This window comes from Coenobita brevimanus, chromosome 30, assembly GCF_032717465.1.
Source record: "Coenobita brevimanus isolate Jiangsu-jjx chromosome 30, ASM3271746v2, whole genome shotgun sequence".
NCBI lineage: Eukaryota > Metazoa > Arthropoda > Malacostraca > Decapoda > Coenobitidae > Coenobita > Coenobita brevimanus.
The window spans coordinates 15905804-15920688 of record NC_136983.1 but is presented as its reverse complement, the minus strand read 5'-3'; positions in this window follow the sequence as shown (position 1 = coordinate 15920688).

Sequence of the window (14885 nt, the reverse complement as noted above, 5' to 3'; positions counted from 1 at the left end):
TTGTTCTTTACACTGCGTTTTTACCATTTAATTTAAATTCCAATCACATGCACCATATGGTCCTTCAAATTCTACGTAGTTTTCTTTGCTCAAGGCTACTATAATATGACGAAAGGGCATGCAAAGGGGTGCTATGAGACTCCTGGAGGATCCCAGTACTATGTTGCGGTAATCCTCACCCGTTCGGCGGAGAATGCTGTCCCTTTCTTGCGTAAAGATTACCAAAAGATACGGATAGGGCAAGGTGAATGCCAGCCCACAGTTTAAGACTACGGCCCTATAAGCCCGTGGCCTCTCTAACAAATTATGTTCACGGAACGGTTAACGTTGGTTAAGGATTTGCTAGCTGCATGTAGAAATAAATGCCGAATCATCAGATTGACTACAAATAACAAACGAAATTCCTCAAGGGTCAGTTAAAGAACCTGCTCTTTTCAATATTAATGTCAATGATCTAGAAAATGAACTAATTTCTAAAGTAGCGTATTTTGCAGACAACACGAAACTCGGAGGCAAAGCAGTTATGAAATCAGACTATGAATGTACACAAAACGACCTGATTAAGTTAATAAATTGGAATGAAAATGGCAAATACCATTTAATGTAGTAAAATGCAAATTACTGCGCCGTGATGACAAAAACGTTAGATATGAATTCCTCATGTCCGATACACCAATGACGAAAGTAAAGTACAAGAAGAGTTTTTTTTTTTTTTTTATGTGTCCGACTTCTGGGCATAGGATTCACAGCCTGCTATCAAGGCCCAGCAGTCCTCCTACATGTTATTAGTGTCGACCTCAAAAACGCCTAACAATGCATAGGAGCCAGTAACAAGGTAAACACAATGCTCGGCTTCATCAGAAGAAAGTTTTATCACAAAACGCCCAATGTAATTTCTACGCATTCTACGTCATTAAGTAGACCACATCTAGAATTCTATGTGCAGCAATGGTTTCTTACTATGGATGAAGTCAGACTAGGGAGAACACACGCAGTTACGAAAAGATTTACCCTACGAGGAGGGAATAAAGAACCTAAATATGCTTTCTATAAAAAGTCGAGGACACAGAGGAGATCTAATTCAAGTACAGTGGAGTCTCTTTTATCCGAAAATCATGGGACCTTCAAAGTTTCGTTTAATCGATTTTTTCGGATAAAAGATACTGTAATAATATGTAGGATACAAGGGAACAATGTATTGTGCTCACCCATCACCCATTTCTGGCGACGTCTAGCCCACCACCACCAGCAGCACCCAAAAAGCCACTCAACCATCACCAAAAGACTTAATACACTGTAGTAACTGCGTATGTAACTGCACTTTTGTAACTGTAATAGTCACTGTCACCTTAAATAAATCTTCACTCAAATAAACTTAAATAAACCTTCACCAAAACAATTCCGTAATTCACTGTAAGCAATTAGAACAAGTAAAGCCTTAAACCTAATTGTTTTTTCAAATTTTCTGTTTCCTTATTCAATCATTTCCACATCATCCACATCATCTCCCACATCATCCAAACAGATTGAGGGGGCTGGCACAACCAATGCCCGCTCTAGTGACTAGCGGAGCAACCATAACCTAACGCTGGTGGCGCGAAAAAAGCCCACTGTGTTTGAATTTTCGGATAGATTTAAGATTTTTGTGGTTAATCGAAATGAAAACGTTTTCGTAAAACTTACGGTTAATGGCATATTACGGTTAAAAGAATTTCGGATAACAGAAACTTCACTGTATTTAAATTCTTAATAAATTTGATTATGTCATATGATAATTTGTTCAAAATACAGAATGATACTGTGACTAGAAATAACGGAATGAAACTCGAAAATAACAGATGCATCACAAATATAGGAAAAAAATCTTTAATATTCTTTAACTTGAACGATGGAACGAAAAATATTTTGAGACTATGGGCTATACCTAACTTACTGTTATTTACTTCCAGGTTGATGTGAATGCTGACGACTGTGAGACGTTTACTTAATAATACGAACATTCGTCCAGTGTGTAAATCTTTTTTAAAGATCTGTGGAGTAATATTACATAGTGCATGGCCATTCCTCTTCTGCCTTTCCTATAAAATTTCCACGGTTCTTTGTAGCAAACATGGTATTTTTTTTTTCCTGCCTGGTAACTGGATGGTGTGGTGGGTGGGAGAGAGTCTTCTTCTTTTCCATCCTTTTCTCTTAAATGCTGGTTGTCTCTTAGTAGAGGTAGCAGCTTTTCCAACAGATAACCTTTTCTCTAGCTAACAGGCCTCATGCTACCTGTACTTTTTGTGTACTCCTGTGCTCTCTCTCTCTCTCTCTCTCTCTCTCTCTCTCTCTCTCTCTCTCTCTCACACACACACACACACACACACACACACACACACACACATTTCCCGAAACCAGCACCTTAAAAGTTCTCTTCCCAGAGTTATGGCGGTTAATGTAACTTGAAGCAGCTCCGGTATTTAATATATTTTCTCTCATATCCACAAACAGGATGTCTGAGAGTGAGAAAGAGCTCAAACGAGGAGACCAGACTGTATGTTATTAATATGGGTTGAAAGAAGAGACTTTCATGCGTTGTTTGGCCGCTTCATCTGTGTCTGTCTTGAATTATCCCATCCCACTCCAGTTCACAAGAGATTAATGACGCTGGAACGATGTTGGAACTTTGCCTACAGTCTAAGTGATAATATTATGTGTGTATATAGCTATTCAACCTCGTTTTGTGCTTGGGTGCTCTCTCTCTCTCTCTCTCTCTCTCTCCACACACACACACACACACACACCCACACTGATGTAAGTAACCAAGAATTCCAATAACACAATATTGGCTTACGGAAATATAGCCTTACCCCCAACACAGGCACAAAAGAAGTACCCTGGAATTCCATTAACAAATACGTCTCTTATTACACTACGTACATCCTCTAACTCTCACACCTTGCGAATTTAATATACGTTCTAAATATTCTTTTTCTCGTCTCCCGTACCTGAAAAACGGGGAGGCCGCATCCATCTCCTGTATTGGCCAAACTTCAATTTTTTCTTTATAAGCCTCAACATTCCTCAAGGGAGTTGGGTACAGTACGGCTAAATTTATGATCAAGTGTCTAAGAAAGTGATCTATTGACTGAAATGACACGGGTTTAATCCCATGCTAGGACAAGGAACAATTTGGTGTTTTGAATTTCGTTCACAAAACCCGCCGATCGGTATTATGTGTAATTGTGGGGAGTCATTTTGAAATTACAATTTTACGATGGTTTCTGATCAGAGGAATCATAGCACCCAGTGCGTTAAGTAATGCGTAATGTTCAGCCTAACATAGCCCGCTACCATCATTAGAGTCGACAGTTCGGAGTGCTGGGGTGTCAAAACGTGGGAGTTGGAAGGAAATACGAAGCTGATATTTTGATATTGCTTGAGTTTTATTCATGCTCCATTGGATGATTTTGTTCCAGTACGAGAAATCAGACGTTAAAATCTGATGTATTTGAGTGTCAAGGTGCGTAGGAGTTGGTAAGAAATACGTGTTCAGATTTTGGCATAGAAGTATTGTACTGAATATGTGATTGTTCCAGGTTAATTTGTGCAGCATAAAAAAAAAAAAAAAAAAAACAGTCAAACACGGGCTAAATTCAGATACTGTACATTGTTCAGCCTATCGAAACCTCATGCCAAAATTAGAGCCGAATGGTTGTAATGTTGGAGTGTGGAATTAACCTATGAGAAAAAGGTTGGTAAATGGTAGTCCAGGGTTTGGTATTTGGATATTTTGTTCATGTTAACATCAGGCAAGTTAACTAAAGAGGGAGGAACTGTACATCTACTGGTTAAATTTCTGAAGAATCCTGCCAAAATGAGAGCCAAAATTTTTGAGTGCTGCGGTACAGCACTGCGTGAGAGTTAATAAGAAAATGGATGTCTGAAAGTTCTACAGTATTTGGGCACTGCTTGGATCAGATGATTTTGTTCAACCAAAACACATCCTACCAGGCAGGGGGTTAATTTTGAAGGATTGTTCAGACTCCTGCTAAAATCAGTGATACAAGTTGGAAGTAGTGGAGCATCGAATCACTCATTGTAGTCTAGGGTGTCTAAAGTACTTCATTCGTGTTAATATCACACGAATTTGTTCGACTCATGGAATCAGCAGCAATCAATGTATTAAGTGTGATGTTAAGCTAACCATATCCCCCGGACAAATAGAGCCGAAAGTCTGAAGTGCTGGAGTACTAATTGCGTGAAATTGGTTGGAAAATTGTGGTGTCGAAGCTCTATGGTATTTTGTTCCTACTAATACCACACAGACTACACAGTGTTGTTCGGCTCAGACAAACCAACATACCCACAAGGTTAATGCGGGAGCGGTGCTCATACTATGCCAAAATCTGTGTAAAGAGTGTGGAGTGTGTAAGAGTGTGAGAGTCGGCTGGAAATGGTAGTGCATGTTTTTGGCATCAGAGATTCATTTCGGGTGTCATGGCCAGAGCGAGGCTTAATCTGTGGCAGGGCTGGGGTGGGGGAATAGAAATGAGCCCAATAAAAAGAAAAATGTTTCACAGTGTAGATACTGCGGGTATATACAAGTTTCTGTCACGAAATCGACTTACAACAAGTACTGTTTTCCACACACATCCATATCGACAAATGAACAACATACCGTTGTCACCTTCAGCCCATGACGTCTCAGTTATTTTGTTTGAGTTAGGCCAAACTCCAGCATTTACTTTAGGTGAGTCACCTTGGTAGGAAAAAGGTTAATGAAGGGATATTTATTTTTTTATTTTTTTTATACTCAGTTTCAAAATGTCTTAAAATTACATGAAGTGGTCCGGAAACAAGATTAATAAGGTTGAAACTTGCCATCCCTTTGCGTCTCTATTCTGCTACCACCGGATAATATATTATCTCTCTCTCTCTCTCTCTCTCTGTATATATATATATATATATATATATATATATATATATATATATATATATATATATATATATATATATATAATATATATGTGGTGTGAGACGAGTGGGTGGTGGTGTTAGAAAGGGAAGTGAATGCTGGTGCGAGGAAGTAAGTATGGCTGTGGCTGAGAAGATACATGCGTATGAAGTGTGGCCGCAGAGAAAGGATGAGGTGTCATATGAGAGGTATAAGGAAACGAGGAATAGGGCGAAAAGGGCTGTGCGAGATGCTACAGTGGCATCATATGAGAAATGGGGTAAGCAGTCAATTGAGAATTTTCAACAGAATATGAAAATGCTTTGGATGAAGGTGAAAAGGGTGCAAAAAGGAGAGTCTGGGAAGGAAGAGTGAGTAAAAGCACAGGATGGAAGGATGTTAACTAGGATGGATGCAGTAAGGAAGAGATGGGCAGAGTATTTTGCATGATTATTAAATGTAGAGGAGTAAAGGGAGGCTGAGATTGTGGCAGATGGAAGGGTGCAAGGAATAAATGTGTTGGGAGATTTGAATGATTCTTTGATCACGATGAAGTACAGGAGGCAGTAAAGGAGATGAAAGCAGGGAAAGTTGCAGGTATGGATGGGTGTGCTGTGGAATGCCTGAAAGGTGGTGGAGCGACTATTGTTGAGTGGTTAGTAAGATTGCTCGATGTGTATTATGTGAGCAGTAATGTGCCGATTGACTGGACAAGTGCTTGTGTGGTCCCGTTGTATAAAGGTAAGGATGATAAGTATGAATGTACTAGCTTTAAAGGTATAAGTCTGTTGAGTGTTGTAGGTAAGGTGTATGGTAGAGTATTAATTAAGAGAGTTAGAGAGGGTACAGAGGAAGTAATTGGTGATGAGCAGTGTGGCTTTACGAGAGGGAGGGGATGCGTGGATCAGGTGTTTGCTGTGAGATAGGTGTGTGAAAGTGTTTGGAGAAAGGTAAGGTTGTGTCCTGGGCGTTCATGAATTTAGAGAAAGCCTATGATAATACTGATTGGGAGACTTTGTGGACTCTTTTAGGATTGTATAGACTTGACGGTGGGTTGTTAAAAGGAGTAAAAAGTTTTTTTGTAAATACTCGTAGTAGTGTGGGTGTGAGTCATTGGTTTCCCGTGAGAATGGGGCTGCGGTAGGGATGTGTGATGTCACCTTGGTTGTTTAATATTTACATGGATGGAGTTGTAAGGGAGGTGAATGTGAGAGTGTTAGGTGGAGCTTTGAGTCTGGTGAATGTTGATGGTAGAGAGTGGAATCTGAATCAGCTGCTGCATACGGATGACACTGCACTGGTGCCTGATTCGGAGGAGAGATTGAGACAGTTGGTAGAGAAGTTTGGAAGGGTGTGTGAAAGGAGAAAATTAAGAGTAAATGAGAATAAGAGTAAAGTGATGAAGTGTATGAGGTTGGTAGATAGTAGGAGGATGAGTATAGTTTTGAATGATGTTTTGCTTGAAGGGGTAGAGTGTTTTAAGTATTTGGGGTCACATGTTGCTGTGGATAGAACAATAGATGTAGAAGTGAAGTTTAAAATGAATGAGGTAGGAAAGGTGCTGGGAGGAATGAAAAAGTGTTTAGATGTTGTTTGCTTAGAATGGGTGTAAAGAGAAGGCTGTATGAGGGTGTAGTGGTACTGACTACATTATATGGGGCTGAAACATGGAATATGGGTGCAGCAGAGAGGAAATGTTTGAATGTAATGGAGATGAGGTGTCTGAGGAGTATGTGTGGAGTGACACGTATGGATCGAGTGAGAAATGATGAAGTGCGAAGGAGAACTGGAGTTATGCGGGAGATGGATGATCGAGTTGAGCAGAGAGTGTTGTGATGGTTTGGGCATATGAAGAGAATGGATGGAGAGCAATTGGCGAAAAGGATAACTGGATCGGATGTGAGAGGTGTAAGTTTGAGAGGAAGACCACGAATAGGATGGACGGACAGTGTAAAGAGAGCATTAGATGCAAGAGGGATGTCTGTAGAGCAAGGAAGAGTGGCTGCACGTGATAGGAATGATTGGAGAGAAATTGTGAATGAATAAATGGTGACGTGGCCTTGAGGGGATATTCTCCCGCATTTGGTCTGATCAGATGATCAGGTCAGCTGCAGGTAAGGGGTTGGGTCCTTATGATATGGCAGGGGTAAACCAGTTCTGCTGTTGGACCCTGCTAATTGTACTGTGCAGTTGACCCTCGTGTGGTGTGGTGCAGTGAGGATCTGTCCCCTCTCCCCTTGGGGCTAAGATACGAATAAATGTGTGTGTGTGTGTGTGTGTGTGTGTGTGTGTGTGTGTGTGTGTGTGTGTGTGTGTGTAAATTGGGAGTGTGTCGTCCTGTCTCGGCTATCCTCCTTTCTTTGGAGGAAGCAGCCTAGGTATATAGATAGACAGACAGATAGACTAAGACCACGGATGTTGGAAAAAAATAAGGCCGACCTCACTTCTCTGGTGACCAGAATGGTCTGTGTTTGCAATAACCACTGCTGTTATAGTTGCGCTATGACCAGGAGAGCCTTTTGCCACCAGCTCTACCCTGCCGATTGTGGCAAAACGAGGTACCACCACATTTGCTTCTAATACTGCAGTGGTCATTGATAACAGTAAGATGTAATAAAAGGTGTAATGTCCATAGTGTATGTGGTGTTTTGTTGACATTTGGAAGTAGATGTTTATGAAAGGATGTTGGCCTACTCTCTGTGTAAATGAAAACTCTGAAAATGTTTAGAAAAGGGAGATGGTCAGAAACATTTCCTAGGGAGTAGTGAAAAGGGAGCTACAGGTATTCCATGCCCAGCGACAGTCTGGTCCCTGTTTATTAATGTTTCAAGTTTTCTTAAGAGCCTCTGTGGTACACTGGTAAAGTGTGCGTTTTTGTACACTAGAGAGCGAGAATTCGTGCCCCGCCTGTGTAAAAAACTTTGGCAGCGTTTTCCTGGCCATGTACTGCTTTGGCAGACACCAGGGGTGCTGTGGTTGAACCAGTGTCGCATACTGTAAAGTATATTTGCACCCAGTCAGTTTGCACGGGTCGATTACACTTGGTTCACAGACTACACACACATCTAAAGCCACTACAACACAACAATTACACTTCCAAGCACTTCTCACGCTACATATAATCTCTACCAGACAGCCTAAGCCACTTGGTAGAGATACATAGGCTGTATCGTCCCTGCTTCGGTGGGGATAGGCCGGACCTGCAGTAGACCTCAACGGCTGATGATGATGATGATGATGATGACGATTTTATATATATATATATATATATATATATATATATATATATATATATATATATATATAATGTCATCTTTTTGGTGTTCCAAATACCTGGAGATAAAAGGATAAAAAATCGAGCTACCACCAGTCAAACATACAACGGAAAGTCTCTTAGACAGGCCAGGAAATACGGAAAAACAAGAAGATGGAGCGGAAATGAGGGAGAGCAATGTGACACTGAGAGCTATATTATTACCACTGAGTGCGCTCTTGTGTAAGGAAGACCCAGGTTTTTGACGGTCATTTGTGGAAAACCTGCACTTGTTCGGTGTGATTAACCTGAGTTCCACATTACAAGGAGTAGTCAGCAACGATATGGATAGATAAGAAATGGTATATCGTGATCACATTCTTCAGAAATTATTGTAAAAAACTGGAGTCTGTTGCCACAGTCGTCTGGACTGTGGTTGTCCCTGTTCTTCAAGCAGGAATACAATAAACACGTACAGTACCACTCACCTGTGCCTATAAGGATGTGTCATTTATACTGGTGGGGCTAAGTACTTAACAAGGGCACCCGTACCCAGGAACACGATTCTCGTTCTCTTTGAAGACTTCGCAGCACTTCTTCCTAGGCTATGATCTTTTCACATGACACTTGGATATTCCCTTGTATGCTATTTATGTAATTCTAATACTGACATTATTACCATTAATATTACTCCACCGTCGTATTCTTTATATTATTTTTACTGCATCCAAACCATAATATTTTGCTTCAGGAGAAATGTGTGCTCGTGTATTTCAGTGAGTTTATGGAGGCTATTTCTAACACCCGGTCTTCAAAGTTTCTCTCTAAAACAAAATATAAACGTAACGAGACAGCAGAATTCAATAAAGCTGAGGTATTCGGACTGAAGACGTTAATAACGTAAACAAATATTACTCATTCATATGTACACATAATCTGGTAGGGAAGAGGTGCTGGGGAACGACCAAAGCTGACGAGAATTCGGTCCAGTGGGTGGTGCTGAAATGTTTACTTAGCATCAGGTATAAGCATTGTGGCTAAATACTGATTTTTGTGTCTGCTAAATCGCTGTAATATCAACCTAATTTGCATTAATACCTCACAGTAGAGTATCAACCGGTCCTATGAGTAAATAAACAGTTAAAGAAAATGTGCTAGGGAGGCTGCCAGTCAGACGTGAATACTGGCTAAGGGATGGGGTGAGGTGAAATGGTGACTTAGAATCTGATATGCATGACTACAGGAGCCTACCCACACATCCGTTCCACCGACTTTCATTCTCCTTCCCTCTCTACCTCTAGAACACTGATTATTGTGTATTTTTTTGTTTATTTTTGACGGAACGAAGAGCTTGAAGTGTTGTACGATACGGTCTCTTCCGGGAGCTTGAATGGTGTGTGGAAGGTTGTGTGGCCCATTTTACTGACCATTCTGTTTATAGCCTTCCTGCTTTTGTAATCTGTCTTGCGTCGTTTGTGGAGCTTACCTCATCCCACCCCCAGGAAGGAAAGAAAGTCAGGAGGGTGGATGATGCTTTACGTTCTAACACACAAGACTAAGAGGTTTGAAATGGTAGAAGGTATAGCCTATTTCTGATGTATTATACTGACGGACGCCACATCATGTAAGGGCTGGCCTCGACCAAGGAACCTCCAGTTGTTTTTGTTCCTACATGTTAACTATCCATCCTCCCACGAAACCCCACCTCCGTTTCATACTTTCGCACCATATCTCTCCTCCTTGGTCTATTTTCCCACACATTAACCAGTCAGTACGATGATCTCTCATATTTTTTACCAGCTACCTTCTAACACTTATATTCACCCTCAAAGAATCCCCACAAAATACCGAGTTCAATGGAGGCTTTACTTTTTTTTTTTTAATGCAAGAAAGAAGGAACCAAAGGCCATAAGCCCACAAACATGTTCCCTCAAGAAAAAAACAAAAACAGAACAACAGAGACTCAAATTCATGATCTCTTCATGTCGAGATGCCTGGACACACTGCGTTTGAAAGGTTGGAGGTTATAGGAAGTAGGAAATACAGTCAGAGGGAGAACGTTGTGGAGTTGACCTGTTGCATAAATGATGGACTAGGAGTAACGGTTAACTCTTGCATTAGAGAGTTGGACGGAAAAGGGATAAGAGTTTGTTGCTAGACGAGTGCTACGCGCGCATCGTAGTGGTGGAGGGCTGCAAGCAGACAGTTCGGAGGAGCAGTGACCATTAAAGTAGCGATAAAAAAGAGAAAAAGATGCAGCAGTGCGGCAAAGAGACATAGGCTGAAGGAAGCCAGTAAGAGGAGGAGAGTTAATGAGACGAAATCCTTTAACTCCACCTTGTTTAGAATAGCCGTATGCGGGGAACCTCCCATCACATGAGTTATACTCTCCACAGGGGCGAATAAAACCTGTGTATGAAGTCAACAGCTGTACAGGGGTAAAGAGGTTACGGAGTTACCTTAGCACACCTTATTTCTTGGATGCAGATTTTACAACAGAGAGAATATGATCCTTCCATGATAAATCCCAAGAGAATGAAACCCAAAGTATGTTAAAAGATCATGAAGGATTGAGCTGGATATTATTAAACAATACCAGGTACTCCTGAGGACGATTTTGTCGAGGAAATTGGTGTATGAAATGAGTTCTCGAAGCATTAAACACAAGATTACTTTTACCCCAGTCAGAGATACGAGCCAAATTAGACATTAGGTGTGCTATAGTGTCATCCCTTGTTTCCAGAAGAAACTGGATGCTGCGGGAAGCGAATGGAAAGATGAAGAGTGGAGTCAGGTGTATGAGTGGATAGGGTTATGTGTACAGCTTAGGTCACTGACGAATAAAAGGAAAAGAGTTGGTGATAGGACAGAGCACTGAGGAACGCCACAGTTGATAGATCTAGGAGAAGAATGGTGGCCGTTTACAGCAGCAGCTATAGAACGACCAGAAAAGAAGGTAGAGATAAAGGCACAAACCGAAGGATAGAAACCATAAGAGGGTAGTTTGAAATTAAAGATCATTGCCAGACTCGATCGAAAGCCTTTAAGATGTGACCCGGAGTCTGAAGGATAGGTGAGACGATCGCCAGTGGAGCATCCCTGACAGAAACCATATTGACTGTCAGAAAAAATGTTGTGATAGGAAAGATGCTTTTATTTTCTTTCTTTCTTTCTTTTTTCATTTTTTTTTTTTTTGTTAAGAATAGACTCGAAAACTCTGGAGACAAAGGATGTTAAAGCAAATGGTTGACAGTTTAAGGATTGGGAATGGTCACCCATCTTTGGGATAGGCTGAATGAGAGCAAACTTCCAGCAAGAATGACAGAGAAAGGCAAAAGAGTTCACCCAGGTAGAATGTAAGTACAGAAGCACAGTTCTTGAGGACAACAGGAGGGACCCCATCAGGTCCATATGCCTTGTTAGTACCGAGGCCTGTGATGGCAGTAAATACATCAGTTGAAGACATTTTAATGTCAGCCATGACGAAGTCAGAGGGGGGAAGTGATGGAGGAACAGCACCAGAATCGTCTAAGGTGGAACTGGAGGAGAAAGCCTGAGCAGCGAGTTCTGCCTGATCAGCAGAAGAAATAGGTACTGAGCCATCAGAGTGGAAAAGAGGAGGGAAGGATGATGAGTTAATGTTTTTACCAAGGTTTTTGTCAAGGTGCCAGAAGGAGCGGAAAGAACTCAGGTTGGAAATTTCAGAGCATTTAGTATGAATGAAACTATTTTTAGCAGAGCAAAGAACAGACTTAGCACGATTCTGGGCAGAAACATAAAAGAGGTGAGATTCAGGAGTGGGTTGACTCTGGTACCTTTTGTGGGCCTTCTCCTTGTTGTGGACAACATTAGAACAAACATGATTAAACTAAGTTTTTTTTTTTTTTTTTTTTGCATTAGTCAAAGGATACGAGAAAGGAATGTATGCTTCCATGCCTGAGAGAATAACTACCGTAATGCGCGAGGCACAGTCAGATGGCTCTCGGTCATGGAAGCAATAATCATTCCAGGGAATATGAAAGAAGTACTGTCTGAGGGCCTCCCAATCAGCAGCTCCAAAGTGCCACAGCCACCATTACTTTGGAGGGTCCACTTGCCTTACTGGATAGGACAGGTTAAGGTGATGAAGGTTGTGATCGAAGGGGTCCAACAGAGAAAAAAGATTAACAATGTAAGGAGAAGGATTTATGGACGATGTCATGTATGTTGGAACTCTCTCCAAGGTGGTCAGGGATACGGGTAGGGTGCTGTACAAGCTGCTCCAAGTCATTAAGGATAGAAAAGATGTTGGCTTGTTCACCAGGTGGCTCAGTAAAAGGAGAGGAGAGCCAAAAGTGGTGGTGAACATTTAAATCTCCTAGAATGGAGATTTCAGCGAAAGGAGAAATGGATAGGATGTGTTCCATCTTTGAAGTAAGAGAGTCAAAGAATTTTTCATAGTAAAGTTAGACGATATGTAAACAGCACAGATATATTTAGTCAGAGAATGACAGGAAAGCTGAAACCAGATAGTAGAGAATTCAGAAGATTCAAGTTCAGGAACATGAGAGCAAGATTATGTTGTTGCCAACATATACAGGACAGCTACTTTTGGCTTTGAAATGAGTATAGAGAAAGTAGGATAGAGAGAAGGGTTTGCTATCAGTCACCTCAGACAGCTGAGTCTGTTAAGAAGAGAAAGTGAGTTTTAGAGGAGGAGAGGTGGTGCTTAAGAGAGAGAAAGTTAGAGGAAAGGCCGTGAATGTTGCGGAAATGAAGAAGAAGGAAGTCAAACAGTGGTTCCAGGCATCTCGCTGGTCATCACAGGGGGAGGGGCGGATGGTGAGGGCATTTATGTCCCCCACCCCCTGGGGACTCAGAGGCTTGATCATGAGATGCCATTTTGTTGAATTTTGGACAAGAAGTTTTGCGTGCAGTATGCATGGAGTTTGATGTTAACAATAAGAGGAACTTGTATTAGAGAGCATGCTAGCCTACTCTTTGTGAAAAAGTTCTTTCACTAATTCTCAATGCCCTATGAACATAATATTACAACTAAAATAGGAAAAACGTACAAGAAAGTAACTAATAAAGATTGGCTTATTTTATGTTTTCCATGATACTTATTATCTAACAAAGTTATGTTTATTTATTTATTCACACTGTTTTTAGTAACTCTTGACAGTATGATACTCTCCACACACTCTCCCCCACACCCCTCAGGACCCCCTAGTAGCCCTCCCCACCACCCCACCCCACCCCTCCCGACCCCTACCCCAACCCTGAACCAGTATCAGCTGGTTCCAAGGCCCCACTCTCCCTACGCCCGCCTCCCACCACCCTCCACCACAGCCCTCCTCACTGCTGAGCTGCCCTTCCTCCCCCCCCCAGGCCAGCCATTATTACCCCGAGCACCAGCCATGCCAGGACAATACTCTGAGTCTATAAGGCACGCTACTAAGTTCAAACATGCCTGCAAAAAATTAAAACGTCATATCACGTGGACTGTAGGCCTCTACCAACACGTCATAAGACATGGACTGGCGCCTAGGGGTTAATGGTCATGGTTTTATGCTTTGCCACTTATTTAAATAAAAAAGAGACTGACGTTTTTGCAGGTTTACAGATTCCAGCCAAATTAAGCATACTGAAACACTTCACTCAGGCGCAGTCGGAGGCGAAATTTGCCTATTATTCCGTTTTCACTGCTTACGTTTCTTTTACTAGCTAATATTCATTAGCTGAGGGAAGTTAAATATGAATCTCTGCTCATAGATTATAATGGATCGTTGATGACAGTAAAAAAGATGCTTCCAGTGTGAAGTAGACGCACCACGTGAGCAGGAGAACTTTTGACATGGGGTTCACACACGATAGAGCTCCTCAGTAACGCCATTTTTTGTATAGTCAACAAATTTGTCTGTAGAGTGCACGACTTTCTTCATGGCTACTCAAGCTAAAGACATTACAGAGATCATTGACCTTTGTGTCGGAAATTATGGTACCAGTAAGTATTTTTATTCATCCCATCCCTTTCGAATCATTTTACAATTACGAGGTACAGCACAGCTCTTCGACATTCACACACACACACACACACACACACACACACTCAGTACAAAGGAAAATTATTAACAGTTCCTGCAGAGAGCTACAAGATGAATAAAATAAACTTCATGAACCGAGCAATACCTGGCAAATGGAATTTAATGTGGACAAGTGTCATGTAATTAAGTTTGGTAAAAGTGCAAAAAGACCAGATTGGAATTATATGTTAAGAACTTCAACCCTACACATATCGGAAAGGGAGAAGGACCTATGTGTGATTATCAGTAACAGACTATCTCAGGCTGACCACATCAGTGAGATGGTACGTAACATGTATACACTGCTTGCTACTATGAGAATAGCATTCACATAGATAAATGAAGACATGCTGAGAAAGATAATTACATCATTCATCACATCAACCCTGGAGTATGCATCAGTAGTCTGGAATCCTTATCTCAAAAGACATATAGATAAGACTGAAAAAGTACAAAGGGCAGCTACAAGATGGGTACCAAGCTTAAGGGAGCTAAGTTAAAGAAACTCTAGAAAAACTGAATCCACCAACACCACAGGAGAGAAGGACAATAAGGAGACATGATTATGCTATATAAGGCATCTCAGGGAAAGAGAAAATAGACATGAATGAATATATAACCTATGGGGAAG